Here is a 27,843-nt window from a genome sequence, read left to right as displayed (position 1 = left end):
CTAGAGATGAGGAATCACAATACCTTCGTTGTAGTTGCAATAAACTCCGACTCTGTCCGGCACGGTGACGTCCAGCACTTTGGCCTTGTTGTTGTGCTTGGCGGTGAAGCTGACTTGCAGCCAGTTATTGAGGTGAAGGCACCAGGAAGCATTGGTCTTTCCCAATTGATCAAATTTGCCCAAGGTCCTGTAGGCTACACCTACAAGGAACGCCTTGCTGTCCTTTTCAAACACAACCTCCCAGTAATGCTGTCCACCATCAATTAGAGTATCCCCTGGCAGAAACAAGGAGGAAAATAAAAACGAAATCATCTTTATTGACCTGTAAAAAAATGAAATAATCTGCCTCTTCTCATTTCCACTTAAGTTTTCATAGCATACATAAGCGGTCCATAAGCAAACACCACACGATTCACTATTATCACGGATCACACCGGACACGGATTGCTGCTGTAAAGTTTTCATTACAACATCCTTCTAAATACCGAATAGCATACTTAATTTAAAATAATGCTCCACTTCACTCTACATTACAACAACTTGCTCTGGAATTAATATGAACAATTTGAAATAAAAACAACATTTCAACCTAGACCACAAAGGAGATATACAGCATCAGAGTTGAAGTTGTCAGCATTCAGGCATCTATAACATCAGCAAGTCTGAGACTTGACGTTATCAAGCACAGCTCCACAGCTGGGGTTGGCTGGGGAAGGGGCAGCACTAAATCGCCTTGGATATGAAAGCCTCAATCATTTCAATGGGGATTTGAGGGAGATGGCAAAGGGGAAAGGGCTATTGTTTTTCTGTTAAATCACTGCATTTACTCCAGCACCCTTGGGATAAGATTGGTACAGGACCACAGAGACACAGAGAGAGGGACACAGACGGAGAGAGGGAGACACAGACAGAAGAGGGGGAGAGAGCGAGAGGGCGAGGGAGAGAGGGCGAGAGAGAGAGGGAGAGAGAGAGAGGGCGAGAGAGAGAGGGTGAGAGAGAGAGGGCGAGAGAGAGAGAGGGCGAGAGAGAGAGGGCGAGAGAGAGAGGGCGAGAGAGAGGGCGAGAGAGAGAGGGAGAGAGAGGGCGAGAGAGAGAGAGGGCGAGAGAGAGAGGGCGAGAGAGAGAGGGCGAGAGAGAGAGGGCGAGAGAGAAAGGGCGAGAGAGGGAGAGGGCAAGAGAGAGAGCGAGAGAGAGAAAGAAGAAAGGACGGAAAAAAAACCTGTGATCAACTTTGCTGGAGAATTGTTCTTTTTAAGTACGGACCACTCTCAAATCATGAAAGGACTGAGAACCATCCACATTTCCCAGTTACCGGAGAGCTCGCTACACTGTAACTGCACAGTTGCCATTGATCTGTTTTGTCCTGGGCTTCAATCACTGTCGACCAACGTTAATAAGTTCAAGTCTCTCTGGGACATTCTCAGAAATGCCGCTACTTTACTGTGACAGCTTAAAGAGGGAAATAGAGGAAATCCTTCCACATGGAATGCATTTGCAAACCTTGGTTATTTGCAAATGTCTGTCAAAGTATTGACTGCGGATGAGAATTGTCATGTCCCAAGAAATAACCTACTGGGAACAATGGAATAACAAAGGATCTAGTCTACAAGTTGTTACATTGATGATGATCTGGTAAAGGGTTTAAATCTGGAGCCACAGGGAAAACATTCCAGTGGAGTAGCTTGAGCAAAACCATTTAAGGAAAATGTGGATAAACATTTAGAAACATAGAAAATTAGGTGCAGGAGGAGGCCATTCATTGTGATCATGGCTGATCGTCCCCAATCAATACCCTGTGCCTGCCTTCTCCCCATATCCCTTGATTCCACTAGCACCTAGAGCAGGGCCGTCTTAACGCATGGGCCTGATGGGCACTTGCCCGGGGCCCCACGAAATAGGGGCCCCATGCTGATCTGTGTATGTTAAGTGACTTGCAATAAATAAATACTACTTTAAAAATGTAGGTTCAATAAGTGCTTTTTCCACAAAATTTTTGGTCCCTAAGTGCTTCTCACAGCGATCTGTAAGTGCTTTTCGCAACAATGTAGCACCCTAAGTCCATCGCAAAGTGCTTTTCGGTAAGTGCTTTTCGCCGGCACGACAGGGGGGGGGCTGGTAGGGAAAGGGGGGTGGGGGAGGGTAACGGTGGGGGCCCCAGTACACTGCTTTGCCCGGGGGCCCATAATGCTCTAAAAACAGCCCTGACCTAGAGCTCTACCTAACTCTCTCTTAAATCCATCCAGTGATTTGGCTTCCACTGCCCTCTGTGGCAGAGAATTCCACAAATTCACAACTCTCTGGGTGAAAAAGTTTTTTCTCACCTCAGTTTTAAATGACCTCCCCTTTATTCTAAGACTGTGGCCCCTAGTTCTGGACTCGCCCAACATTGGGAACATTTTTCCTGCTTCTAGCTTGTCCAGTCCTTTTATAATTTTATATGTTTCAATAAGATCCCCTCTCATCCTTCTAAACTCCAGTGATCTAAAGAGCAGGGCTGTGTGGAGAATTACTATAGGAACAGCACTGATTGTCAGCCAACTGATGGTCCGGCAAACTTCCTTTAATCCGGACAAAATTACGAGAGTATTGTGTGTAGCTCACAATCTCTTGGGATGTGTGCCTCCATCTTGAAAGAGTTAATTGTTTACTTTTGTTAATTGTTCATTCTTTATTTATGTTTCTAGCAGCCCATGCACCTTCGAGATACGGGAAGGGTATAATTAGTGGGTCGGAGGTGAATTGTGGAAATATTATTACGTGACCTCTGTCGGTCCGGCAAAATGGATGATCCTGAAAGGCTCTGGAACCCGGGGGCCGGAAAATCGCTGGTGGACCTGCAGGGCACTGATCATTAATGATGGGCCAGAGCTCCTCCTTCCAGAAGTTCCATAGGTCATTGGAATTTCTTCAGATGCAAATTTTGTAACAGATTTCTCTCAATGATCGATTTGATTTTCTGAGTCAAATTTAATCAAGGGGATCTAATTGAGCTGAGGAAATCCAAAGACTGGATTACAATTTCCACAAGCAAGCAAGTTTTCTTTGCATTTACCAGGCTCTCTCCCCGAACCATCATTAAATTTGAAAGGGTTCTATGCACAACTAGAAATGGTCCCAATATACCTATGATATATAGGAAAATAACTGCAGGTGTTGGTTCAAATTGAAGGTAGACACAAAATGCTGGGGTAACTCAGTGGGTCAGGCAGCTTCTCGGGAGGGAAGGAATCGGTGACGTTTCGGGTCGAGACCCTTCTTCAGGCTATATTATAGCTTTATAACATAAAACTCCTTATTACGAAGAATAAGGATTCTTTATGCTCCAAGAATGGAGCATAGAGGGCTGCCTTTCACTTAGACATTACAACCATCTGGTCTTATAAAACATTAAGTTTAACAATTCATGAACGTACCCAGAAAAGTGTACGACTCTGCGGTGAATCGATCCCTGCCACTCCTCGCCGAAGGCATTCACTTTGGGGACTGAATGATGCTTCTAAATAAAATGGTCGTCAGAAACCCACTGCCAGCATTTGACTTGCATATTGAACCACCACATTCAGCGCTACTCCAACATTACCACGGTATTTAAGATTATTCAGAGTAAAAATTAAATAAACACAGAGAGCTAATAATCCTCTGCAAATAGAGGTGCTTAAAACTTGACAGTCATGGAGAGTTCCACATTTTGATGCGAGTGGAAACAAGTATCACAACTTGATGGGAATTTTTTTTTAATTGTTCAAAACCTTGAGCAAATTAAAGGAACCTTTAGTATATAAATTGTCATTGGTTGGATTGTTTCTAATAAATATTTTTTTTTTAAATCACCAAATTTAAGGAGTACACACAAATAACTGTAGAAAAAAGGAATTGCAGATGCTGGTTTACAAAAAAATAAAAATAAAGTGCTGGAACAACTCAGCAGGGTCAGTAACCATCATTGGAGAACATGGATAGGTGATATTTCGGCTCTGGACCCTTCTTCAGATTGACATTTTCAGGTCAGTACCATTCTTAAGACTGGGTCAAATAGCTACCTCCCTCCCCGAGTTACGTCCCAAACTATGACTTTTTCCCTTCCATTTGAACAATTGGTCATTCCACAGTTTGAAGGATGTAGCCAGACTCCCAGAAATGGTCATATTTGCCTTCATTGGAGCCGTGTCTCTCTCTCTCCCCGTCCCTCTCCCTCCCTCTCCCTCTTCCCCCGTCCCTCCATCTCTTTCCCCCTCCCTCCCTCTTTCCCCCTCACTCCGTCTCTTTCCCTCCCCCTCCCTCCCTCCCTCCATCTCTCTCTCCCTCCGTCTCTCTCCCTCCCCGTCCCTCCCTCTCTTTCCTCATCCCTCCCTCTCTTTCCCCCTCCCTCCCTCTCTTTCCCCCTCCCTCCCTCCATCTCTCTCTCCCTCCGTCCCTCTCCCTCCCCGTCCCTCCGTGTATAGAGGAATATTAATATCTAGTTGTGTACCTTGCAGGGGAATGTGCAGGTGAGGCCGTCCGACTTCGATTTTCCTTTCCTCTAACTTTGATCTCTTGCACCTTTTCCCCTGACGCATCCCATTCCACTTTGTGGTCTTCCACTTTCAAGTTCTGATGAGCAGTCAAGGCGTCTAAACTGAAATTAAACGCTGCGCAGAAAGATAAGCGTGGCGTTAATTGTCAGAAGCAATTACTGCCAAACACTGCAAACCCTATAGGATATGTTATCATACATTTCCTAAGCTGGTATTTTGAATGAAAGAGTTTTTTCTCTCCCCATATCTGCATTCTCCACAATGCCTTCCATTTCCCTTGTGTCGTTCCATCTTCCTTTTTACATGCGCTCAAATTAGGCTCCCATTATGATCAAATTCTTAAACATATTCAACCATACAATAGATAGCAGAGTGGCAATCACCAGATAAGACAATAACGTCACGAGGAGTTAAAGCAATCTTAATATTGGCATATTCCTCCAAAATAACTGTTTAACTAACTCCTCTGGGCTAAAATTGGAAGCACAGTCTCTCTAACACAAGGACAGTTAAATAAGATTATAACTCCACAGCAAACATTGAAATCTAGTTGTAGGAAGGAACTGCAGATGCTGGTTTAAACCAGAAGGTAGACACAAAAAGCTGGAAGTACTCAGTGTATCTGGCAGCATCTTTGGAGAATAGGAATAGGTGACGTTTCGAGTTGAGATCCTTTGTCAGACAGAGAGTCGTGGGGGGGGGGGGGGGGGAGATCCATTTAGTATTGCAGGCGAGGATGTGCTGTACAAACCATTTGTTTCCAGTGTGACCGTCTCAGAGAACTCTCCAGCCACTGCCTTGTTGCAACCTTTCACCCGAAAGTTGATGAATTTTGTGTCAAATTTCAAACCTGGGATAAGAAATAAAGTAAAACCATGGGTTATAAATGTACTGGCCATGTTCCACTATTCGAAAATTGGAACTGCAAATAATTTAGGGTATACTATCGTATATCTCTCTGGCTAGCATTTTGAATTGCATAATTTATGTCCTTTCTCTGCGATGCCTCATTTTTCACTAGTGTGATTACATTTACGAGTCATTTTTATTAAGAGTCAGGAGAGTTTTATTGTCATGTGCCACAAAACAATGACATTCTTACTTGCTGCAAGAAGATATGTTGTGCACTACTGAAACACAGTAAATAAAAAGTAAATCTAGCCTGGGTTTGGACTGAAGACTTCAAGGCTCCAGTAGTTGATTATAGTTTGGGTCACGTTAGCACATTTTACCAATCAGAAATGGGACTGGTACAATTTATCTCAATTTCCTTGCGCCATAGGACAGAGTCACAATTATACATAGCACAGAAGCAGGCCCATCAGTCCCCCATGTCCGACCTCCACTGCCTCCCCGGGGCTCCTGCCGCCGCCGCCGACCTCCACCGCCTCCCCGGGGCCGCCGATTGCCGAGGCTTACCTGACGCTGCCGCCGCCGACCTCCACCGCCTCCCCGGGGCCGTTGCCGCCGACGAGCGAGGCCTCTGCACCGCCGCTGCCGCCCACGTCCTTCCCGACCCCTTCACCGCTGCCGCTGACCTTCCCGACCCCTTCACCGCCGCCCATGCCCTCCCCAGCCATCCGCTGACCGAGCCGACCGCCACTTACCCGGACTCCAGGTCCCCGCGGGCCTCCCCCAGCGACCGTGCTGACCCGCGCCGCTTCACCGCCCAGCAGCAGGTCACAGCCGTCGTTGTACCCGGCCCCCGGGACCAACAACAGGCTGCAGCTCCACCTGGCCCACACACACCGCGCTGGGCCCACAGCCCCCACCAACCAGAGCTCCTCAGCACTGCTGGGTCCTACTGCCCACCCTCTACTACAGGTAACTGCAGCAGGGGTTCCCCTGGGTCTCCCTCTTCCCCCTCCAGCCAGTTGACCCCCAGTACTCCCCACATCGGTCCTCATGCCCCCCTCTGCCCAGCTAACCCACCACCCCCCCACCATACATCCCCTCCATCTGCCCCCCTGCCTCCATCCGACCCCAACCCCCACCATTGCCGGGTGTTCACCATCCCCCCTGACCTCCCCCTTTCAGACACCGAACGGTCGGTCCTCAGCAGAGGCCTTACCTTTGTTCCCCTCCGCCCCCACATCAACGAATTCCGCGTCCGCCATGACGTGGAGCTCTTCTTCCGCCGCCTCCGCCTCCGAGCCTTTTACCACGGGAAGGAGTCCCGACCCCCCACTGATGACCCCTTCTCCCATCTCCAATGGACCCCCTCCACTTTTACCTCCCAGTGTGGCCTACTACCCTCACTAGAACTTTTTATCTCAAACTGCCGGCGTGACATCAGCCGCCTCAAATTTTCCACTCCCCTGACTAACTCCAACCTCTCCCTGTGGTAGTCTGGCGTGCTGACCTCTACCGCACCGAGGCCAGACGACAACTATCAGACACCTCTTCGTACCTATCCCTGGACCATGACCCCACCGATAAACACCAGACCTTTATCAGCAGCACCATCACCGACCTCATCACCTCCGGCGATCTACCCCTCAGTGCCTCCAATCTCATAGTTCCCCAGCCCCGCACGGCCCGATTCTACCTCCTACCCAAAATCCACAAACACAACTGTCCCGGCAGACCCATTGTCTCTGCCTGCTCATGCCCTACCGAACTTATCTCTACCTATCTCGACTCCATCCTATCCCCCCTGGTTAAATCCCTCCCCACCTACGTCCAAGACACCTCACATGCTCTCCATCTCCTGGATAACTTCTGGTTCCCAGGCCCCCACTCCCTCATTTTCACCATGGATGTCCAGTCACTCTACACCTCCATCCCCCACAAGGATGGTCTCGAAGCCCTCCGTTTCTTCCTCGACCGTAGAACCAGCCAATCCCCATCGACCAACACGCTCCTCCGCCTATCAGAGCTGGTTCTTACCCTCAACAACTTCTCCTTTGACTCCTCCCACTTCCTCCAAACCAGAGGCGTAGCTATGGGCACTCGCATGGGCCCTAGCTACGCCTGCCTCTTTGTCGGGTACGTCGAACAATCCCTGTTCCAGACGTACACTGGCCCGATCCCCGAACTCTACCTCCGCTACATGGACGACTGCATTGGTGCTACCTCTTGCACCCATGCAGAACTCACTGACTTCATACACTTCACCTCCAATTTCCATCCTGCCCTTAAATATACCTGGACTATCTCTGACATCTCCCTCCCGTTTCTGGACCTCACCATCTCCATCACAGGAGACAGACTAGTGACGGACATTTACTACAAGCCCACCGACTCGCACAGCTATCTGGATTACACTTCTTCCCACCCGGTCCCCTGCAAAAAGTCTATCCCCTACTCCCAATTCCTCCGTCTACGCCGCATCTGCGCCCGGGATGAGGTGTTTCAGACTAGGGCTTCCGAGATGTCCTCGTTCTTCAGAAAACGGGGCTTCCCCTCCTCCATTATAGATGAGGCTCTCACTAGGGTCTCTTCTACATCCCGCAGCTCCGCTCTTGCTCCCCCTCCCCCCACTCGCAACAAGGACAGGATCCCCCTCGTTCTCACCTTCCACCCCACCAGCCAGCGGATCCAACATATCATCCACCAACATTTCCGTCACCTACAACGGGACCCCACCACTGGACATATCTTCCCATCCCCTCCCCTCTCTGCATTCCGCAGAGACCGTTCCCTCCGTAACTCCCTGGTCCACTCGTCCCTTCCTACCCAAACCACCCCAACCCCGGGCACTTTCCCTTGCAACCGCACGAGATGCAACACCTGTCCCTTTACCTCCCCCCTCAACTCCATCAAAGGACCCAAACAGTCTTTCCAGGTGAGACAGAGGTTCACCTGCACCTCCTCCAACCTCAACTATTGCATCCGCTGCTCTAGATGTCAACTTATTTATATCGGCGAAACCAAGCGCAGGCTCGGCGATCGCTTCGCTGAACACCTGCGCTCGGTCCGCATTAACGCAACTGATCTCCCGGTGGCCCAGCACTTTAACTCCCCCTCCCATTCCCAGTCTGACCTCTCTGTCATGGGCCTCCTCCAGTGCCATAGTGAGGCCCACCGGAAATTGGAGGAGCAGCACCTCATATTTCGCCAGGGCAGTTTGCAGCCCGGTGGTATGAACGTCGACTTCTCCAACTTCAGATAGCTCCTCTGTCCCTCCCTTCCCCTCCTCCTTCCCAGATCTCCCTCTATCTTCCTGTCTCCACCTATATCCTTCCTTTGTCCCACCCCCGACATCAGTCTGAAGAAGGGTCTCGACCCGAAATGTCACCCATTCCTTCTCTCCCGAGATGCTGCCTGACCTGCTGAGTTACTCCAGCATTTTGTGAATAAATCGATTTGTACCAGCATCTGCAGTTATTTTCTTATACCATATGATTCTATGATCCTCCAACTCTAAGTCCTGAAACTGTTTTTGCTGTTTATATATAAACCTCACTGGAGCTTTAATAACCTGGAGTGCTATAAGAAATGGGACATCTTCTGTTCATATTTTGGGAGTTTGGGGAAAGTAACAATGACATTTTGTCTTCCTGGACAATTTATAAAGGAAGTTTTGAATCCAGAATAAGACTTACAATCTCACTCCCGTACTAAATTAAAGTCAAAATGAGAACAAAAGGGAACATTTTCTAAAGTGACTGACATTCTTTGTGGTCTGAAACATGAAAGAATTGAATCGTTTTTGTGACTGAGGAACTCAGGGTGGCACTGCTGTCGATCTGCTGCCTCACAGAGCTAGAGATTTGGGTTCGATCCTGATCCTGTGGTGCTCTCTGTACGGAGTTTTCACGTTCTCCCTGCGACCGCGTGGATTTCCTCCGGGTTTAGTTCAGCTTAGTTTAGAGAGATAGCGCAGAAACAGGCCCTTTGGCCCACCGAGTCCACACCGACCAGCACATTCCTGCACATTAACACAAGCCTACATACACGTTGGACAATTTACACTTATACCAAGTATACAAACCCAAGCCAATTAACCTACAAACCTGTACGTCTTTGGAGTGTGGGAGGAAACCGAAGATCCCCACGCAGGTCATGGGGAGAACGTACAAACTCCATACAGCCAGCACCCGTAGTCGTGATCGAACCCGGGTCTCTGGTGCTGCAAGTGCTGTAAGGCAGCATCTCTACTGCTACCCCATTGTGCTGTAAGGCAGCATCTCTACTGCTACCCCATTGTGCAGCCCCGGGTACTCCGGCTTTCTCTCATATCCCAGAGGTGCGGGTTTGTAGATTAATTGGCCATTGAAAATTCCCCCGGATGTGTAGGTGCCCCAGCCTGTTTTCATGCTGCATCTCTAAACTGAACTAAACGAGACCCCTGGTTGTAAATGGAAAAAAACAAGAAAACAATTATCTGGGCCTTCAGAAATGTGGGTGAACCTGTCAGGCATTTCTGGTAAGGCATTAACTCAGAGCGCCCAAGGTATTCTTGCACTTGTAGATACTTGCTATTGTAAGTTTCAGATGGGTTTAACCCTTCATGGTACATACTGAGATGTCTGGTTCGCCAGGCTTCTGGGTGTATTTTCACCTCATGATAATCTTAGGATATGGCAATCATCGAGTTACAAGATTGATTTTAACCGTTAAGGATAAGAGATGCTAAGTTAGATACATTTTCAAAATGATATTATGGAAGTCAATCAAAGAAGTAAATGGTTGTACCAATTTATTAGAGGGGTTTGTGGAGGCGCACTCAAATGAAGGTTTTACTGAACTGGGATGGCACAGCAATGCAGCTAGTTTCATAGTGCCCAGGGACTGGGGTTCAATCCTGATCTCTAGTGCTGTCTGTGTGGAGTTTGCACACTCTCCCTATGACCACGTTTGTTTCCTCTGCATGCATCGGATTCCTACCACATCTCAATGACTTGCCGGCCAATTTGCCACTTTAAGTTGCCCCTTAGTGTGTAAGTGAGTGGTTGAAACTGATGGAAGTTGACTGTAACTTATGGGGAGAATTTAAAAAATGGAAGGTGGGGTAAGTGTACGTGGGTGGTGGATGGTTGGGACAATCAGTTGGTTTGAGGGCCTTCCATGCTGAATGTCTCCACGATGCCAGGAAGGTGAGATCTTGTTTGTGGTGCGGTGGGGAGGAATTGAGCTGGCTCCGCACTGTATCTGTACTTTGACTTGCATAGATGATTAAAGGTGGTGGAGTGGGACTAGGTACACACACTGCATGATTGTTGGTGCTGGCAGTGAAGGTCCTTGTAATCCAGAGAGTGTCTGCCAGCACTAATTACAGGATGGAATCAAACTTGACCTGAGGTAAATGGACCATCTATCCTGTGCCCCGCCCCCTCTCCATCCTTTCTCACGATCTCTGAATGAATGCCCCTCACATTCACGTTCTGTGTTCAATCTCACATCATGTGCCTGGAAATTATCTTTGCCGGTCAGGATTTATGTTAATAGCACTGGGATTGATAACCACTCTCATCCTTTAGGTTCATATCTTCCACTAGAGTTTAAGGGAAGGCAATGGGATTGATCTCTGGGGCTATTCTTTGCTTCCTGTGTGCATTAGTGATTTATTTCCTTCGCTCGGGAATTCCTACAATTTAATTAAAATCCTGCCCAATCGTACTCTACTGGTATCTCATTCTCCATATTCTTCAGAATCCAGCGCAGTCTAATCCCACTCTCCCCTTTCCTCACACCCTCTAAATATCACCCTCTCTCCCTCAGATGCTACAACCTTCTATATCACCCTCCCCCCACCCCCGTATAATCTGAAACTCTCTCTCATACCCAAGTGGGGCATCGGCAACAGTGGGGCCTCAGCGGCAGCGGTGAGACCTCGCAGCGATGGGCCTCGCGGTGGTGAAACCTCGCGGTGGTGGCGATGCCTCGCGGGTTGGCCCGCGGTTGATGGTCGATGAGAGCCTGGGGGGGCCGCCGTGGGGGAGGGGGAGGACAATGAACAGTGGGGAGGGAGGGGAAACAAAGGACAATGGGGACCCGGCTTGGGGGGGACCGCTGTGGGGGGGGGGGGGGGGAGAACAATGAACAGTGGGGAGGGAGGGGAAACAAAGGACAATGGGGACCCGGCTTGGGGGGGACCGCTGTGGGGGGGGGGAACAAAGGGGGAGCCGGCGTACTTTGTAACTTTGTCAGCGCTGCAGGTGGCCGCTGTTTGTACACATTGGGTACGCAAGCAAAGAATTTCACTGTGCCTTGTCACGTGTGACAATAAAGTATTCCATTCCATTCCATTCCAAAGCCTGCACTCTTAATCTCCCAACCAATTTGTTTTGAGTCTCCCTCATACCCTACAATATCCCACCCAGTCTAATTCCTCTCTCCTTCCCACCCTTCTCTCCAATATCCCACCCAGTCTATTTCACACTGTGCACCCTTCAATATCCCACCAAGGTCTTCCGCCGCCCTCACAGAGAGGCACTCGTGATCTGAATTCGAACCCGCGGGGTAAACGTTCAAGGTTCGGCCGATGGCAAGAAACTTATAAATGTAATAAAACAACATGGCATCACGTTTAGGGCAGCACAGGTAGGCAGACTGGTCAAATGGGCGCATTAAAGACAAAATGATAACATTTTGGTAGGAAGAATGTAGGCAGGCAATGGAAGATAAACTGTACAATATCATACGATTGTAGGAATAATGAGAAATACTTTAAGGTGACAAATGGCGGCACAGTGGCGCAGCGGTAGAGTTGCAGCCTTACAGTGAATGCAGCGCCGGAGAGTCAGGTTCGATCCTGACTACGGGCGCCGTCTGTACTGAGATCTTCGGTTTCCTCCCACACTCCAAAGACGTACAGGTTTGTAGGTTAATTGACTGGGTAAATGTAAAAATTGTCCCTAGTGGGTGTAGGATAGTGTTAATGTGCGGGGATCGCTGGGCGGCGCGGACTCGGTGGGCCGAAGGGCCTGTTTCCGCGCTGTATCTCAAAAAAAAATCCAAAAATCTAAATCAGAAAGGCTGGTAAAATAAGCCCTGTTCTTTATGAATAGATGTAGAATGTGCAAAAGCTACAACTAATGTAAAAACAATTAAGAAATTACTCAACTTCTGTTGCAGCACAGTTCATTTATTAGCTCATATAAGAAAATAACTGCAGATGCTGGTACAAATCGATTTATTCACAAAATGCTGGAGAAACTCAGCAGGTCAGGCAGCATCTCGGGAGAGAAGGAATGGGTGACGTTTCGGGTCGAGACCCTTCTTCAGACTGAAGAAGGGTCTCGACCTGAAACGTCACTCATTTATTAGCTCTACACTTTGAGAAGGTGGCGTAACGGTTGAGTTGCTGCCTTACAGCGCTTGCGACGTCCGAGACCCGGGTTCGATCCTGACTATGGGCGCCGTCTGTACGGAGTTTGTACGTTCTCCCCGTGACCACGTGGGCTTTCTCCGAGATCTTCAGTTTCCTCCCACACACCAACGACGTTCAGGTTTGTAGGTTAATTGGCTTGGTATAATTGCAAATTGTCCCCAGTGTGTGTAGGATAGTGTTGATGTGTGGGATCACTGGTAGGCTCGGACTCGGTGGGCCGAAGGGCCTGTTGCCAAGCTGTGTCTCTAAACTAAACTAAACTAAACTAAACAAAACATAAGGGAGGGGACAGAGGAGATGTATTGGAATGGTGCCAGGGATGATTCACATGTGAAGAAGGTAGGGTTGTTGTTTGGGTTACAGAGGCCGAGAGATTTAGATTAAGACGCTAAATCACGTGAAAGATTTTATAAAAAATTGGCAAAGGATAAACAAAATGCAGAGGGAACGTGTGTAACGAGTTTTTATGGACTGCAGGTGCTGGTGAAGTGGTGTGCATTTCCTGGTAGGGTGGTGGCAGTATGCTCAATAGCAGCTTTCCAACAGAATTGGTCAATACCTTATGGAATAAAACAAAGCATCTGAGAAAGTGGAGGGAGGGGGGGGGGGGGGGTGGAGAGGGGCAGGGGGGTGGGGGGCAGGGGTTTTTACTTGTTAATTCCGACAAAGAGCTGCCACAAGCAGAATAATGTGAATAGAGTCATTCTATGAAATAAGTTACTACAGGTGCCTATGGAGCAAGCGTGAACCCAAGGCATACCACCCTCCCTTACACGTACACTTCAAGCTGCCCCGGCAAGGCCACCAGAATAATCAAGGACCAGTCTCACCCCTTCTCGAAAAAGAACTCCTTCTTCTCCCCTCTACCATCAGGCAAGAGGTACAGAAGTGTGAAAACGCACAGCTCCAGATTCAGGGGTCGTTTCTTCCCAGCTGTTATCAGGCAACTGAAGTATCCTATCGCCAACTAGAGAGCAGTCCTGACCTACTGTCTACCTCATTGGAGACCCTCCGACTATCTCTAATCGGACTTTCCTGGAATTTATTTTGCACTAAATCAAGCGATTTTATAAATACATAAGGGGGAAAAGGGTAACTCGAGAGTGGGACCCCTCCGGAATTAAAGCGGTCACCTCTGTGTGGAGCCACAGGAGATGGGAATGGTCCTCAATGAGTATTTCTCCTCTGTATTTACCAAGGAGAAAGACAGGAGAACGGAGGAACTTGGGGCAGTCAATGGAAGTGTCTTGAGAACAGTCAGTGTTACGGTCGAAGAGGTGCTGAAGGTGCTATTGTGTATGAAGGTAGACAAATCTCCACGGCTTGATCAGATATATTTGAGGACATTGTGGGAAACTAGAGAGGAAATTACGGGAGACCTGGATGAAATTTATGAGTTGTCTTTAAATACAGGAGAGGTGCCGGAAGACTGGAGAGTGGCAAATGTTGTGCCTCTATTCAAGCAGGGAAAATGCTGGCAACTATAGACCAGTGAGCTTAACATCTGTAGTTGGAAAGTTACTAAAGGATATTCTGAGGGATAGGTTATACAGGCATTTGGACGGGCAAGGGCTGATTAGGGATAGTCAGCATGGTTTTGTATGTGGGCAGTCGTGTCTCACAAATCTGATTGAGTTTTTTGAAGACGTGACCAAAAAGGTCAATGAGGGCCGATCTGTAGATGTTGTGTACATGGATTTCAGTAAGGCATTCAACAAGGTTCCGCATGGTAGGCTGCTGTGGAAGGTTAGATCACATGGGATCCAAGGCGAGATAGCTGAATGGATAGAAAATTGGCTTTATGGAAGGAAGCAGAGGGTGATGGTGGAAGGTTGCCTCTCGGACTGGAGGCCTGTGACTGGTGGTGGTGCCTCGGGGTGCGGTGCTGGGCCCGTTACTGTTTGTCATCTACATTGATGATTTGGATGAGAACATACATGGCAAAAATTGGCAAGTTAGCTGATGATACATAAGTGGGTGGTTTTGCAGATAGTGAAGATAGTTGTGAAAAATTGCATCAGGATCTTGATCGATTGGCCAGGTGGGTTGAGGAATGGTTGATGGAATTTAATACAGAGAAATGTGGGGTGTTGCATTTTGAGAAGTCTAACATGGGCAAGAACTACTCTGTGAATGGTAGGGCTCTGGGGGGTGTTATCGAGCTGGGGGATGTAGGTGACTTTATGGACTGTGTACAAGGTTTAAAAAAAATGTAGGTGAATCAACCAGGAAGAAAGCTAATTTGCTTCTTGTTTTGTGCACCAAGAAAGGGTTAATTAATAATCTTGTCACCAAGGGGCATTTAGGGAAAAATGAAATTAAACTAAACCAAACTAAACTGAAAAAATAATGCCCTAATTAACTGGCTCCGGTTTATCACTAAAAAACAAGTGACTGCGGCCTGTTCCGTAAATGGAGGAGGCTGCGTTATGTTCATTCATTTTTGTTTACCCTATTTGGCTTGACGTAATTTAAATCAGCCTGCTTGCTTATAAAGTGACAAGCTGACGTCAAATTTAAATAATGGAGGATTAGAGTGAGCTAGTTAAAACTATATTTTAAAAAAGGGTTCTTGTTACACATTGATACCTACGCCTAAAGGTTCTTTTTTTTTTTTTTTTTGGTCTGTCGAGTTTAGTTTTTAGCTTAGTAGTTTCCGACTGAATTTGTAGTTAACTAGCTAGCGGTTTCACAATTTAGCCTTTAGCTAGCCTTTGGGCTTAACAGGCTAGATAGTTGAAGTAACCCCCGTTTACAGTATGTTAGGATATTTTCTCTCACTTTGTTTGGGAGAGTGGGGATGGGGGGAGGGAAAGTCCGAGTTTTGTATGTGCTTTTGTGTTGGTGGTCTTCCTGTTTTTTTGTTTGAGGCAAATTATTATGTCGCTGCTTATGTAATACAATTTACACCTTCTGATGGTACCTGGGGATGATGATGTGCGTGGGAGGGTTACCATGGTGAGCTGGAATGTCCACGGCATGGGCCACCCAATTAAACGAGCTAAGGTGTTTTCACACCTTAGGTCTTTATCTTGCGACCTTGTGATCGTCCAAGAAACTCACATTAGAACATTGGGGCAGAGACAGTTGCGCTGTAGATGGGCAGATCAGATATTTCAATCCACATTTTCTAGCAAAGCCCGCGGGGTGGCAATTATGGTTAAGAAAAACATCGATTTCAGACATATTTCTACAGTAAGTGACCCGAATGGTCGATTTCTCATAGTAACTGGGTACCTTTACTCTGTTCATGTAACACTGCTTAACATTTATGGTCCGAATATTGATGATGCAGCTTTCTTCCGCAAAATCTTTGATAAGCTACCTGACCTTTCTAATACGAATGTGATTGTTGCAGGGGACCATAACACAATCCTCGACTGGCACCTGGATAGGTCATCAAATAAAATGTGTAGCCCTTCGAATGCATCCACGGTTTTGAAAAATCTCATCTCCTCCACCAATTTAGTTGACATTTGGAGGATACAGCATCCCACAGACAGAGAATACTCTTTTTTTTTCTAAAATGCACAATTCATACTCTCGTATCGATTATTTTTTATTAGACTCGAAACTCATACCTAATGTAATAAATACCAAATATCATAACATTTTGATCTCAGATCACGCTCCAACCTCAATTATCTTTGACTTTAAGCTGTCTAAACAATGTGCTAAATGGCGACTATGCCTTTCCTTGCTTAATGATGGAACTTTCTGTAAATACATGTCTGAAAAAATTACAGAATATTTGGAGACCAATGACACTTCTGATGTCTCGGACTCCACCTTGTGGGAAGCTTTCAAGGCAGTTATGAGGGGTCATATTATTTTGTATGAAGCGTCTTTAAAGAAATCCAGAGAGAAACGTCTACAAGAAATTGATTCTGAGTTTTCTCCAATGGAGACGTTGTATAGGAGCACAAACAACCCCCAAACGCTGCAAAATATGCTCAGTCTTAAATATGAGTATAACACGATTCTAACAAATCAAGTCAGTGACCAGCTACTGCGACTGAAACAGCGATATTTTGAATTAGGGGACAAACCGCATACATTGTTAGCCCATCAGCTTGGAGGGCAACAAGCAAGTAGGGCCATACATATAATAAAATCAGGCAAGGGTGTTGTTTTAACCGATCCAAAATTAATAAATGAATGCTTTAAGGAGTATTATCAAGAGCTGTATAAATCCAAAGCTAACGGTGATATCAATGCATGGTTAAAAAAGTTGGACATACCAAAATTAGATAGTGCCTCTTGTGAGGCCTTAAAATCAGAACCCTCCTCTGTAGAAATCATGGATGCAATTAGGTCGTTGCAAAACGGCAAGAGCCCTGGGCCAGATGGTTTTGGAGTCGAATTTTATAAGACGTTTGCTGACCAGGTAACTCCGATCCTGCACAGGATGCTCTCCCACTCAATCGAGTTGAAAAAGCTCCCACCGTCATTGTACAATGCTAATATTTCTCTCTTATTGAAACAAGACAGGGATGAAACCAATCCCTCCTCATACCGACCAATTTCTATGCTTAATTTGGATTTCAAAATTTTTACTAAAATAATGGCGACTAGACTAAATAAGTGTATAGAATCCATTATCCATACGGATCAGACCGGGTTCATCCCCAATAGGTTCTCTTTCTTTAATGTTAGAAGAGTAATGAATATTATGTATCACAAATTCGACAGTTCTTCCAAACAAGCCATTCTGTGTTTAGACGCAGAAAAAACTTTCGATCAGGTTGAGTGGGGATATTTACTCAGAGTGCTGGAAGAGTTTGGTCTTGGTGCCTCTTTTATTTCCTGGGTACGTCTTATATATGCTCATCCCACCGCTTCCATACTCACAAACCAGGATAGGTCACCCCCTTTTGCCCTTCAGAGGGGTACGCGACAGGGCTGCCCCCTCTCGCCGCTAATCTTTGCGTTAGCCATTGAGCCGCTGGCAATCGGCATAAGAGGGCATGCACTTATAAAACCAATAATACTGGGTGGGGTGGAACATAAGATTTTGCTTTATGCGGATGATATTGCCATCTTTGTATCTGACCCTGAACATTCTGTCCCTTACCTATTCCAGCTTATTAATTCCTTTGGCGAGGTCTCAGATTACACTATAAACTGGCAGAAGAGTGAACTTATATCGATAACAGCAGAATTAGACCCTGTATTCTTAGCCAACATGCAGTTTAAAACAAATCCGGATAGTATAAAATATCTGGGCATTAAAATATCTAAAAACCCCAAGACCCTTTTTAAAATGAACTTTACCGAAAGGTTGAACAAGCTACAGGAGAACATAGAGAAATGGAGAACGTTGCCTATTTCCTTGATTGGCCGCGTGAACGCAGTAAAGATGGTCTCCCTGCCGAGATTTCTGTATTTATTTCAGAATGTCCCTGTTTTTATCCCCAAATCCTACTTTAAGTTAATCGATTCTATCATTATGCCATTTATTTGGGGATATAAAGCACACAGGATCTCAAAAGCTTATCTTCAAAAAACGAGGGAACATGGGGGACTGGGGTTACCGTGCTTTTTATATTACTATTGGGCGGCCAATGTTAGAGTCATGGTATAATGGCAGTATGCATATGAACGGGGAGTTGGATATGACCTGCCCCCTTGGCTGGCGATTGAAAAAAGCTTAACCCCAAAATCTTCTCTCCCTGCTCTCCTTTTTTCATTACCCAGATCTCTCATCTCTCTTAGAGAGGATCACTTCACTCTGTCCAATGCTCACAGAATATGGCACCAAATTAGGAAAGCTTGTGACCTTCTGAATACGTCAATGCACGCCCCAATCTGGCATAACCACGCTTTCCCCCCATCATTTACAGACACAGCATTCAGAGAATGGAGCTGTAAAGGGATAGTTACAATAAAAGATCTTTACATAAATAGACACTTTGCATCATTTGATCAGCTACAATCCAAGTTCTCATTGCCCAAAACTCAATTCTTCAGGTACTTACAGCTGAGAAATTATGTTCGACAAAACAATTCGCTTTTTGAGTCCCTGCCCGAAGACGACTCGTTGTCCAAAATTTTGCTGGGTCCCCCGGAAGCAAAGAACCTAATCTCATCTTTTGTAGGTATCTTTTCAAACAAACTAGATAAATCTACTTTAAAAATAAAACAAACCTGGGAAGACGAATGGAAACCTGGGAATGAAATTGATGACGATGTCTGGAAGGTAGTACTGAAAAGTATAAAATCCTGTTCTATTAATTCTAGGCTACAACTGATTCAATTCAAGGTTATACACAGATTACACTACTCTAAGGTTAAGCTGCATAAAATCTTTCCTGATCTCTCACCTTTGTGTAATAGATGCAAGACCGCTGAGGGTACACTCGCTCACCACTTTTGGACTTGTCCAAAACTTCACAACTTTTGGTGTCTTTTATTTCAATGGTACTCCACTGTTTTAAACGTCACTTTAACTCCGGACCCTGAAACTGCTCTATTCGGGTATTCCACAACGCTTGAGAAGCTAGACCATAATGCTCGCACAATCTTGGTTTATGGTATGGTAATTGCCAACAGATGTATTTTGAAACTATGGAAATCAGACTCTGCTCCTCAGTTTGAGACTTGGTTAAGAGAATTAATGGACATCTTACACGTAGAGAGGTTGAGATATGAATTGTCTGGCAACCCTCAAAAGTTCTTCAACATATGGAACCCAGTGCTGCAGCATATTAAGGACAAGTAAAACTATCCCCTCAATGCCACATGCTTTTGTACCTTCTTTGAATCCAGCAGTGAAAACACTGAAATATTTGACTTGTGAAAATTACCTTGCCTCATGTTTTTGTGCTTTTGTCTTTTTTGTCACATTGTAGTTATGGTTTTTTAAAAATGTATTTTAATTTATTTATTTGTTTGTTTTTGTTTGTTTGTTTTCATGATTATGTAGGGAAGGGGAGGGATGGGGTTTACTGTTGTTGTTATATGCACTGTAATCAATTAAAAGAGGATACAAAAGAGACATCGAAGAAGCTTTTGGATTGGCATAAGGATATGGAGTGATATGTATATTGCTAGTCCTTCATTGTTGCTGTGACCAAATCTTATTAAAGTTAAAGAAGGTGGCTGATGCCACCTCTTGAGGGCAATTAGGAATGGGGAATAAATGCTAACCTTTTCAGTAATGCCAAGATACTGGAAGATACAGAAGCACTGAAATGATCCATATTTCCTCTGAACTTGGAACCAAAGCATCAGGAATGTATTTGTTTAGGGGACAATTCCCTGATACTCTATTGACCGCGTCAGCCTTCCTTACGCAGCATGAAAGCATGAGTCGGGTGTGAGTGAGTAACTGGGCTGTAATGATTCTGGGAAATTTGACTACGTGCTCTCTCCAGCTCCAATTTCCTGGACAAACTAAGCAGCTTTTCCTCCATCCTTCTTATTTGCATACGGTTACGTAGCTAATAAGGAATCAAAAAGAAAAATCTGGATGGTTTGGTTTCAATTCCCCCATTGTTTTCTCCAGTGCCCCAAAGTCTTTTTTTTAATGTTCTTGACGTTCTAAAGCTTTCCTGGATTAAGAACCAGAGGATGTAGGTTTAAAGATGACAGGGGAAAGATTTGATAGGAACCTGCAGGGCAACTTTATCTCTCACAGGGCGGTGGGTAAATGTAACGAGCTGCTCGAGGAGAGGGTTGAGGCAGCTACAAAAACAGCATTTAAAAGATACTTGGACAGGTACATGGATAGGACATTTTTTAGAGAAATAATCCAAATCCCTCTCGATGGGACTAGTTTGAATGGGGGATCATGGTTGGCATGATAAATTGGGCGAAGGGCCTGTTTCCAATCCGTATGACTCTATGATCCTCCAACTCTAAGTCCTGAAACTGTTTTTGCTGTTTATATATAAACCTCACTGGAGCTTTAATAACCTGGAGTGCTATAAGAAATGGGACATCTTCTGTACATATTTTTGGAGTTTGGGGAAAGTTACAATGACATTTTGTCTTCCTGGACAATTTATAAAGGAAGTTTTGAATCTAGAATAAGACTTACAATCTCACTCCCGTACTAAATTAAAGTCAAAATTAGAACAAAAGAGAACATTTTCTAAAGTGACTGACATTCTTTGTGGTCTGAAACATGAAAGAATTGAATCGTTTTTGTGACTGAGGAACTCAGGGTGGCACAGCTGTCGAGCTGCTGCCTCACAGAGCTAGAGATTTGGGTTTGATCCTGATCCTGTGGTGCTCTCTGTACGGAGTTTTCACGTTCTCCCTGCGACCGCGTGGATTTCCTCCGGGTTTAGTTCAGCTTAGTTTAGAGAGATAGCGCAGAAACAGGCCCTTTGGCCCACTGAGTCCACACCGACCAGCACATTCCTGCACATTAACACAAGCCTACATACACGTTGGACAATTTACACTTATACCAAGTATACAAACCCAAGCCAATTAACCTACAAACCTGTACGTCTTTGGAGTGTGGGAGGAAACCGAAGATCCCCACGCAGGTCATGGGGAGAACGTACAAACTCCATACAGCCAGCACCAGTAGTCTGGATCGAACCCGGGTCTCTGGTGCTGCAAGTGCTGTAAGGCAGCATCTCTACTGCTACCCCATTGTGCTGTAAGGCAGCATCTCTACTGCTACCCCATTGTGCAGCCCCGGGTGCTCCGGCTTTCTCTTATATCCCAGAGGTGCGGGTTTGTAGATTAATTGGCCATTGAAAATTCCCCCGGATGTGTCGGTGCCCCAGCCTGTTTTCATGCTGCATCTCTAAACTGAACTAAACGAAACCCCTGGTTGTAAATGGAAAAAAACAAGAAAACAATTATCTGGGCCTTCAGAAATGTGGGTGAGCCTGTCAGGCATTTCTGGTAAGGCATTAACTCAGAGCGCCCAAGGTATTCTTGCACTTGTAGAACTTGCTAATGTAAGTTTCAGATGGGTTTAACCCTTCATGGTACATACTGAGATGTCTGGTTCGCCAGGCTTCTGGGTCTATTTTCTCCTCATGATAATCTTAGGATATGGCAATCATCGAGTTACAAGATTGATTTTAACCGTTAAGGATAAGAGATGCTATTTCTTACATTTTCAAAATGATATTATGGAAGTCAATCAAAGAAGTAAATGGTTGTACCAATTTATTAGAGGGGTTTGTGGAGGCGCACTCAAATGAAGGTTTTACTGAACAAGGATGGCACAGCAATGCAGCTAGTTTCATAGTGCCCAGGGATTGGGGTTCAATCCTGATCTCTAGTGCTGTCTGTGTGGAGTTTGCACACTCTCCCTATGACCACGTTTGTTTCCTCTGCATGCATCGGATTCCTACCACATCTCAATGACTTGCCGGCCAATTTGCCACTTTAAGTTGCCCCTTAGTGTGTAAGAAAGGAAAGCTCTACAGCGGGTAGTCCATAGAGCTCAGAGGGCCATCGGAACACAGCTACCAGACTTGGAGGGCATCTACAACACACGATGCCTCAGAAAAGCCACCAGCATCCACAAAGACTCTTCACACCCCTGCAACAGTCTGTTCGAACTCCTTCCATCGGGCAGACGATACAAGGCCTTCTACGCCCGCACCTCCAGACTCAGGAACAGCTTCATCCCCAGGGCCATAGCTGCTGTGAACCGGTCCTGCTGAGCCGGATGGCCACAACGCATAGATCAACTTGCACTTTACCCTGTCTAAAAACTGTTACAACTGTTTCGTTTCGTTGGGTTGCTGTTAATTACTTAAATTATTGCATCGTATGGGAGGCGCATTCCCAATCTCGTTGTACCCCTGGGTACCATGACAATAAAGATATGTTGTATTGTATTGTATTGTATTGTATTGTATTGTAAGTGAGTGGTTGAAACTGATGGAAGTTGACTGTAACTTATGGGGAGAATTAAAAAAATGGAAGGTGGGGTAAGTGTACATGGGTGGTGGATGGTTGGGACACTCAGTTGGTTTGAGGGCCTTCCATGCTGAATGTCTCCACGATGCCAGGAAGGTGAGATCTTGTTTGCGGTGCGGTGGGGAGGAATTGAGCTGGCTCCGCACTGTATCTGTACTTTGACTTGCATAGATGATTAACGGTGGTGGAGTGGGACTAGGTACACACATTGCATGATTGTTGGTGCTGGCAGTGAAGGTCCTTGTAATCCAAAGAGTGTCTGCCAGCACTAATTACAGGATGGAATCAAACTTGACCTGAGGTAATTGGACCATCTATCCTGTGCCCCACCCCCTCTCCATCCTTTCTCACGATCTCTGAATGAATGCCCCTCACATTCACGTTCTGTGTTCAATCTCACATCATGTGCCTGGAAATTATCTTTGCCGGTCAGGATTTATGTTAATTGCACTGGGATTGATAACCACTCTCATCCTTTAGGTTCATATCTTCCACTAGAGTTTAAGGAAAGGCAATGGGATTGATCTCTGGGGCTATCCTTTGCTTCCTGTGTGCATTAGTGATTTATTTCCTTCGCTCGGGAATTTCTACAATTTGATTAAAATCCTGCGCAATCGTACTCTACTGGTATCTCATTCTCCATATTCTTCAGAATCCAGCGCAGTCTAATCCCACTCTCCCCTTTCCTCACACCCTCTAAACATCACCCTCTCTCCATCAGATGCTACAACCTTCTATATCACCCCCCCCCCCACCCCCGTATAATCTGACACTCTCTCTCATACCCAAGTGGGGCATCGGCAACAGTGGGGCCTCAGCGGCAGCGGTGAGACCTCGCAGCGATGGGCCTCGCGGTGGTGAAACCTCGCGGTGGTGGCGATGCCTCGCGGGTTGGCTCGCGGTTGATGGTTGATGAGAGCCTGGGGGGGCCGCCGTGGGGGAGGGGGAGAACAATGAACAGTGGGGAGGGAGGGGAAACAAAGGACAATGGGGACCCGGCGTGGGGGGGACCGCTGTGGGGGGGGGGGGGGGAACAATGAACAGTGGGGAGGGAGGGGAAACAAAGGACAATGGGGACCCGGCTTGGGGGGGACCGCTGTGGGGGGGGGAGAACAATGAACAGTGGGGAGGGAGGGGAAACAAAGGACAATGGGGACCCGGCTTGGGGGAGGACCGCTGTGGGGGGGGGGGGAACAAAGGGGGAGCCGGCGTACTTTGTAACTTTGTCAGCGCTGCAGGTGGCCGCTGTTTGTACACATTGGGTACGCAAGCAAAGAATTTCACTGTGCCTTGTCACGTGTGACAATAAAGTATTCCATTCCATTCCATTCCAAAGCCTGCACTCTTAATCTCCCAACCAATTTGTTTTGAGTCTCCCTCATACCCTACAATATCCCACCCAGTCTAATTCCTCTCTCCTTCCCACCCTTCTCTCCAATATCCCACCCAGTCTATTTCACACTGTGCACCCTTCAATATCCCACCAAGGTCTTCCGCCGCCCTCACAGAGAGGCATTCGTGATCTGAATTCGAACCCGCGGGGTAAACGTTCAAGGTTCGGCCGATGGCAAGAAACTTATAAATGTAATAAAACAACATGGCATCACGTTTAGGGCAGCACAGGTAGGCAGACTGGTCAAATGGGCGCATTCAAGACAAAATGATAACATTTTGGTAGGAAGAACGTAGGCAGGCAATGGAAGATAAACTGTACAATATCATACGATTGTAGGAATAATGAGAAATACTTTAAGGTGACAAATGGCGGCACAGTGGCGCAGCGGTAGAGTTGCAGCCTTACAGCGAATGCAACGCCGGAGAGTCAGGTTCGATCCTGACTACGGGCGCCATCTGTACTGAGATCTTCGGTTTCCTCCCACACTCCAAAGACGTTCAGGTTTGTAGGTTAATTGACTGGGTAAATGTAAAAATTGTCCCTAGTGGGTGTAGGATAGTGTTAATGTGTGGGGATCGCTGGGCAGCGCGGACTCGGTGGGCCGAAGGGCCTGTTTCCGCGCTGCATCTCTAAAAAAAAATCTAAAAATCTAAATCAGAAAGGCTGGTAAAATAAGCCCTGTTCTTTATGAATAGGTGTAGAATGTGCAAAAGCTGCAACTAATGTAAAAACTATTAAGAAATTACTCAACTTCTGTTGCAGCACATTTCATTTATTAGCTCATATATGAAAATAACTGCAGATGCTGGTACAAATCGATTTATTCACAAAATGCTGGAGTAACTCAGCAGGTCAGGCAGCATCTCGCAAGAGAAGGAATGGGTGACGTTTCGGGTCGAGACCCTTCTTCAGACTGAAGAAGGGTCTCGACCCGAAACGTCACTCATTTATTAGCTCTACACTTTGAGAAGGTGGCGTAGCGGTTGAGTTGCTGCCTTACAGCGCTTGCGACGCCCGAGACCCGGGTTCGATCCTAACTACGGGCGCCGTCTGTACGGAGTTTGTACGTTCTCCCCGTGACCACGTGGGCTTCTCCGAGATCTTCAGTTTCCTCCCACACACCAACGACGTTCAGGTTTGTAGGTTAATTGGCTTGGTATAATTGCAAATTGTCCCCAGTGTGTGTAGGATAGTATTGATGTGTGGGATCACTGGTAGGCTCGGACTCGGTGGGCCGAAGGGCCTGTTGCCATACTGTGTCTCTAAACTAAACTAAACTAAACAAAACAAAACATAAGAGAGGGGACAGAGGAGATGTATTGGAATGGTGCCAGGGATGATTCACATGTGAAGAAGGTAGGGTTGTTGTTTGGGTCACAGAGGCCGAGAGATTTAGATTAAGACGCTAAATCACGTGAAAGATTTTATAAAAAATTGGCAAGGGATAAACAAAATGCAGAGGGAACGTGTGTAACGAGTTTTTATGGACTGCAGGTGCTGGTGAAGTGGTGTGCATTTCCTGGTAGGGTGGTGGCAGTATGCTCAATAGCAGCTTTCCAACAGAATCAATACCTTATGGAATAAAACAAAGCATCTGAGAAAGTGGAGGGAGGGGGGGGGCGGGGTGGAGAGGGGCAGGGGGGTGGGGGGCAGGGGTTTTTACTTGTTAATTCCGACAAAGAGCTGCCACAAGCAGAATAATGTGAATAGAGTCATTCTATGAAATAAGTTACTACAGGTGCCTATGGAGCAAGCGTGAACGCAAGGCATACCACCCTCCCTTACACGTACACTTCAAGCTGCCCCGGCAAGGCCACCAGAATAATCAAGGACCAGTCTCACCCCTTCTCGAAAAAAAACTTCTTCTTCTCCCCTCTACCATCAGGCAAGAGGTACAGAAATATGAAAACGCACAGCTCCAGATTCAGGGGTCGTTTCTTCCCAGCTGTTATCAGGCAACTGAAGTATCCTATCGCCAACTAAAGAGCAGTCCTGACCTACTGTCTACCTCATTGGAGACCCTCCGACTATCTCTAATCGGACTTTCCTGGAATTTATTTTGCACTAAATCAAGAGATTTTATAAATACATAAGGGGGAAAAGGGTAACTCAAGAGTGGGACCCCTCCGGAATTAAAGCGGTCACCTCTGTGTGGAGCCACAGGAGATGGGCATGGTCCTCAATGAGTATTTCACCTCTGTATTTACCGAGGAGAAAGACAGGAGAACGGAGGATCTTGGGGCAGTCAATGGAAGTGTCTTGAGAGAAGTCAGTGTTACGGTCGAAGAGGTGCTGAAGGTGCTATTGTGTATGAAGGTAGACAAATCTCCAGGGCTTGATCAGATATATCTGAGGACATTGTGGGAAACTAGAGAGGAAATTGCGGGAGACCTGGCTGAAATTTACGAGTTGTCTTTAAATACAGGAGAGGTGCCGGAAGACTGGAGAGTGGCAAATGTTGTGCCTCTATTCAAGCAGGGAAAATGCTGGCAACTAGAGGCCAGTGAGCTTAACATCTGTAGTTCGAAAGTTACTAAAGGGTATTCTGAGGGATAGGTTATACAGGCATTTGGACGGGCAAGGGCTGATTAGGGATAGACAGCATGGTTTTGTATGTGGGCAGTTGTGTCTCACAAATCTGATTGAGTTTTTTGAAGACGTGACCAAAAAGGTCAATGAGGGCCGATCTGTAGATGTTGTGTACATGGATTTCAGTAAGGCATTCAACAAGGTTCCGCATGGTAGGCTGCTGTGGAAGGTTAGATCACATGGGTTCCAAGGCGAGATAGCTGAATGGATAGAAAATTGGCTTTATGGAAGGAAGCAGAGGGTGATGGTGGAAGGTTGCCTCTCGGACTGGAGGCCTGTGACTGGTGGTGGTGCCTCGGGGTGCGGTGCTGGGCCCGTTACTGTTTGTCATCTACATTGATGATTTGGATGAGAACATACATGGCAAAAATTGGCAAGTTAGCTGATGATACATAAGTGGGTGGTTTTGCAGATAGTGAAGATAGTTGTGAAAAATTGCATCAGGATCTTGATCGATTGGCCAGGTGGGTTGAGGAATGGTTGATGGAATTTAATACAGAGAAATGTGGGGTGTTGCATTTTGAGAAGTCTAACATGGGCAAGAACTACTCTGTGAATGGTAGGGCTCTGGGGAGTGTTATCGAGCTGGGGGATGTAGGTGACCTTATGGACTGTATACAAGGTTTAAAAAAAATTGATATGTAGGTGAATCAACCTGGAAGAAAGCTAATTTGCTTCTTGTTTTGTGCACCAAGAAAGGGTTAATTGATAATCTTGTCATCAAGGGGCATTTAGGGAAAAGTGAAATTAAACTAAACCAAACTAAACTGAAGAAATAATGCCCTAATTAACTGGCTCCGATTTATCACTCAACCTGTAGCTTTCCATGCCTAGGCAGTTCAAGTATTCATCGAGGCACGCTGCTAACTGCCATCAGCAACTCCACCTCTACCGCTCTCATGGGCAATGCATTCCAGGCAGCCACCACCTTCCAGGTAAAAAGATTCCCCCCAAAACCCCCTGATACTCCCCATCCACCATGCCGAATTTATGCTCTCCAGTACTAATGGTAGTGACATTTTTCACCTGATGCATTCGCCACAATACTTATACTGACATGGAGTCAATATTGGAGTTATTCCTCCTGCTGTAGGCTCATATTCTGTATACATACCATGCTGCCCAAAGCTCCCTCCATTCTCGGAGACCGTTTCCATGGATGCAGTCAT

General features: G+C 46.3%; 1 pseudogene; it reads right to left on the bottom strand.

Moving 5' to 3' along the window:
- On the bottom strand, positions 1-27,843 carry LOC144590714 (fibronectin type III and SPRY domain-containing protein 1-like; annotated as a pseudogene).

Source organism: Rhinoraja longicauda, unplaced genomic scaffold (genome assembly GCF_053455715.1).
Source record: "Rhinoraja longicauda isolate Sanriku21f unplaced genomic scaffold, sRhiLon1.1 Scf000264, whole genome shotgun sequence".
NCBI classification, from domain to species: Eukaryota; Metazoa; Chordata; class Chondrichthyes; order Rajiformes; family Arhynchobatidae; genus Rhinoraja; species Rhinoraja longicauda.
Note: the sequence above shows the minus strand (reverse complement) of the source record. Positions and strands in the feature narration are given on the sequence as shown.